The sequence below is a fragment of the Cucurbita pepo genome, chromosome 11 (genome assembly GCF_057944985.1).
Source record: "Cucurbita pepo subsp. pepo isolate OVF chromosome 11, ASM5794498v1, whole genome shotgun sequence".
Taxonomy (NCBI): Eukaryota; Viridiplantae; Streptophyta; class Magnoliopsida; order Cucurbitales; family Cucurbitaceae; genus Cucurbita; species Cucurbita pepo.
The window spans coordinates 11,932,666-11,938,054 of NC_141808.1; positions in this window are offsets into that span (position 1 = coordinate 11,932,666).

Below are 5,389 nucleotides of genomic sequence, written 5' to 3' on the forward strand. Positions count from 1 at the left end.
ACGTCAGATCTATTGAAGGCGCTGTCAAATATGTATGAAAAACCATCGGCTATGAACAAGGTGTATTTGATGCGGAGATTGTTCAATCTATAGATGTCTGAAGGTGAACCTGTTGCTGATCATATAAATGAATTCAATATGATCATAAGTCAACTGAGTTCGGTGGAAATTAATTTCGAAGATGAAATTAAAGCGTTGATTTTGATGTCATCCTTACCCGAGTCATGAGATACTGTTGTTGCTGCAATCCGCAGTTCCCAAGGGTCTGATAAACTGAAGTTTGGTGAAATTCGAGATGTAGTTCTCAGCGAAAGTATTCGCAAACGGGAAACTGGAGATTCATCAGGCAATGCTCTCAGTGTTGATCGAAAGGGAAGAAGTAAATCAAAGAGCTCAAACAAACATGGGCGATCAAAATCAAAGACCTAGAGAAAAATCTCCAAATAGACCAAACGTAACGTGTTGAAATTGTGGAGAAAAAGGTCACTTTCAGACAGGTTGTACAACACTAAAGAGGAAGCAGAATCACAAATCTGGAGATGATGATGATTCTATAAATTCAGGAGAAGACATTGGGGATGCTCTAATCCTCAGCGTGGACAGTTCGATTGAATCCTGAATTTTGGATTCAGGTGCATCTTTTCATTTGTCTCCAAATAAAGAGTTGTTTCGGAATTTCAAGTATGGAAATTTCGAGAAGGTGTATCTTGCCGACAACAAAGATTTGGAGATTAAAGGAAAAGAAGATGTCTGCATAAAAACTTCGGCAGGAAATCAGTGGACATTAAAGGATGTCAGATATATTCCTGGTCTAAAAAAGAACCTGATCTCTATTGGTCAGTTGGACAGCACAGGTTATGCAACAAAGTTAGGGAAGAGTTCGTGGAAGATTATGAAGGGTGCCACGGTGGTAGCACGTGGCTCAAAATCTGGAACCTTATACACCACTACAGGGTGTATGAACATAGCTGCTGTTGCTGAGAGTGCTTCAAATTCAAGTCTACGGTACAATAGACTTGAACATATGAGCGCAAAAGGAATGAAGAGGCTGGTTCCGAAAGGAGTTTTAGAAGGTTTGAAATCTGTTGATGTGGGTCGTTGTGAGAACTACGTTATGAGCAAGCAGAAACGAGTTAGCTTCACAAGGACCACCAAAGAATTGAAGAAAGTGCGGTTGAAAATTGAACTATATGTGGAGCAAGGTTCGACGAAGCAAGTGGGAGTTGAGCTTGAGTTGCAGGAAAACTCACTTAGTGATGTGGTAGCAGACACTCATGAAACTCGAACCTCGTTACGTGATTTTCGAGGCTTCAAATCTCGAACCGTGACGAAAATAAAACTAAAAGTAGAATTAAATTAAACATTCAGATAATGAAATTTAAAACCAAACAATATCTCGACTAGAACAAATTGAAAGGCAATGCACACATGTGTTGTTAAAGGTTTGTTACAAACGGAGAAAGGGTTCGGGGTACTGTTTCGAACGAAATATAAACGATCCAAAGTACATAGACTGGGTCGACACTCATAAACGACCCTCAAGTGACAATGCAGCTCTCAAACGCTCCCCCACCTCGAGCGACAGTTGCGAAGACATGAAAAAGAAATCTAAAATGCAGTGAGTAAAAAAGTACTCGGTAAGTAGCCTACTTGTAGGCTCTCATCGCATCCAGTTTCTGGTAGGTTTCCACGAGCTTTTCTCTAGGCTCTAGGAAGTTTGGGCTTAACTCTATAGTTTGGCTGACCTTCTGAGGAGGCTTTCAACGGTGTCGTGGTGTAGTTGGTTATCACGTCAGTCTAACACAAAGTTTAAGAGCCTTAGAGCTTGATAAGCCCAAGAACGGTGCCCTCGAACACACATTGAGCATGTAATTAATTGTTTGGACTTTTATTGAAGAAATATGTGTACGAATCAACAAGGACTAGGGTGGAATGATTGTGAGCACGTCATATGCTTGATTTAGCCAAGAAATTTATGAACTCAACTTAGTACCAGAGGTCTAGGTTGTGGAACAACAGACGGTTTTCGCTAGACGAAGAGTCATTGAGTGTTACGTTACGTGATTTTCGAGGCTTCAAATCTCGAACCGTGAGGAAAATAAAACTAAAAGTAAAAATAATTAAACATTCAGATAATGCAATTTAGAATCAAACAACACCTCAACTAGAACAAATTGAAAGGCAATGAAAACATGTGTTATTAAAGGTTTGTTACAAACGGAGAAAGGGTTCGGGGTACTGTTTCGAACGAAATATCATATGAAATCCTTCTCTCGGCCGGTAACCAAGAGGATCATTTCTATCCTGGGAATACTGATGATATTGGCTATATATCTCTACAATGCCAGAAACACTACTGCATTGAGATGTTTTTCCGTTGGATGCTGACTGGTACAAGGATTGGCTAAATTTCAAGCAAGAAGAAAATGCATATAAATGCACCTATAATGGTGTTCGTTCAATTATCAGAAAGAGAATTTCCCCAAAACATCTTTCTTTCATTTTCAATTCCTTTACAGTTAAAGAATAACGAACTCGAACGGAACAAGGAGTTAAGTCGAATGAATCTTGCCTTGCTTGAGTCTTGACTGACTGTGAAGGAGTGATGGATCATTCTTCCAAAGTACATAGACTGGGTCGACACTCTTAAACGACCCTCAAGTGACAATGCAGCTCTCAAACGCTCTCCCACCTTGAGCGACATTTAACGAAGACATGAAAAAGAAATCTAAAATGCAATGAGTAAAAAAGTACTCGGTAAGCAGCCTACTTGTAGGCTCTCATCGCATCCAGTTCCTGGTAGGTTTCCACGGGCTTTATTCTAGGCTCTAGGAAGTTTGGGCATCACTCTATAGTTTGGCTAACCTTCTGAGGAGGCTTTCAATGGTGTTGTGGTGTAGTTGGTTATCACGTCAGTCTAACACACTGAAGGTCTCAAGTTCAAATATGGGCGACGCCATCTTTGTAATTTTTATTTTTATTTTTATATTAATAATCTGGATTCATTTTATACCTCTACGACAAAGTTTAAGAGCCTTAGAGCTTTATAAGCCCGAGAACGGTGCCCTCAAACACACATTGAGCATGTAATTAATTGTTTGGACTTTTATTGAAGAAATACGTGTACGAATCAAGAAGGAATAGGGTGGAATGATTGTGAGCACGTCATATGCTTGACTTAGCCAAGAAATTTATGAACTCAACTTAGTACCAGAGGTCTAGGTTGTGGTCCAATATACGATTTTCGCTAGACGAAGAGTCATTGAGTGTTTCGTTACGTGATTTTCGAGGCTTCAAATCTCGAACCGTGACGAAAATAAAACTAAAAGTATAATTAAATTAAACATTCAGATAATGCAATTTAAAATCAAACAACACCTCGACTAGAACAAATTGAAAGACAATGCAAACATGTGTTGTTAAAGATTTGTTACAAACGGAGAAAGGGTTCGGGGTATTGTTTCGAACGAAATATAAACGATCCAAAGTACATAGACTGGGTTGACACTCATAAACGACCCTCAAGTGACAATGCAGCTCTCAAACGCTCCCCCACCTCGAGCGAGTAAAAAAGAAATCTAAAATGCAGTGAGTAAAAAAGTACTCGGTAAGTAGCCTACTTGTAGGCTCTCATCGCATCTAGTTCCTGGTAGGTTTTCACGAGCTTTTCTCTAGGCTCTAGGAAGTTTGGGCTTAACTCTATAGTTTGGCTGACCTTCTGAGGAGGCTTTCAACGGTGTCGTGGTGTAGTTGGTTATCACGTTAGTCTAACACACTGAAGGTCTCCAATTCAAGTATGGGCGACACCATCTTGGGATAAATTCCTTCTACCACTTTTAGTTTGTCTAGTAGTGGCCTTATAATTTTTGTGTTTTATCATATGGACAATGTGTACGAGGAGGGATAAATTCCTTCACAATCCATGGCTTGTGGCCTTAGAAGGGAAGAAACTCGGGAACTAACTGCCTGGGCACCTCCTTCGTTTATAAACAGGTAAAACCCAAACATTCATTTATTTTAGTTTAGTTTAATAGACGTGCAAATTATAATTAGTTCATTATGTTTGGATTATAGTAGTTAAGGGTGTAAAAAATAATAATTTTCTTGTTTCATGTTCTTTTCATCTTCAAATTGTAACTTGTACAAGTGAACCAATAGACTAAAGAAGAGGGATGTTAATTCCGGAACTGAATATTCTCCATATTACAAACATTTTCATCTTTAACAAGTCTGTTTTATGTTATTTTTATCTTCAAATTGTAGCTTGTACAAATGAAACACTTAGATCAAATATTTCACAATAAATAGAGGTGCATAGTAATGCTATAATTGACAACAGCTCCCACACACTTTTCACTATGTCAATCTCAAACACAAGAGTCTTCTCCTGTGTCATTTTGCTTCCAATAGCTAAATCAAAACTTTTTGACCACTTTTAGTTTGTCTAGTAGTAACCTTATAATTTTTGTATTTTAATCCAGACATTATAATTATATAAAAGGAGAGTTTCTAATTTTTTTTCTAATTTTTTTTTTTATGAATTTTAATGATTTAATATGAATTTATATAAATTTATAATGAATTATTTTTAACATTTATTAGGGTCAAATACAAAGATTTTAAATAAAATTTAAAATAGAAGTTTTGTGTTTTATTGCAATAATTAAACCAAATTTTTTTGTTTTATTTAATAATTAACGTGGGAAGATAACTGATGGGAGTGGTAGTAAATTCTATTGAATTTATTTATAATTTATAATTTGAATTTGTTATTTCAATTATACCTTTTTATATATATCTTAGATCAAATTCAAATCAAGTCCTTTGTTGTTTAGTCTTTTTAATAATATTTTGTTATTTTTGGTTTCTTTTAAATTATTATTTTTAATCAATTTTAAATATATATATATATATATATATATTACATTATTTTGTTTAGTTTCTTTTATAATATTTTATTATTTTTAGTTTTTTTTATATTATTTTATTTAACTTTTTTTTTTAATATATCTTAAATTTCTTTTTTAGTATATAAAAAAAATTAATATCGTAGGTAGGTGAGAAGTTAATTTATGTAGATGAAGTCAATTTAATACACTTACAATAATTTCATTTAACATATTTTATTAATTTTAGTTTTTTTATATTATTTTATAGTCCATAGTTAGTACCTTCTTTTACTTTTGTTATTTTGTTTAGGTTGTTTTATAATATTTTATTATTTTTAGTTTATTTTATAGCTAATATCGTAATACATTTTTCTTTTTATTATTTTGTTTCGTTATATTTTTTAAAAAAAAATTAATATATTTAAGTTTCTTTTCTAGTGTATAAAATATATATATATATATATATATATGGTAGGTAGGTGAAGCTAATTTAATACGTT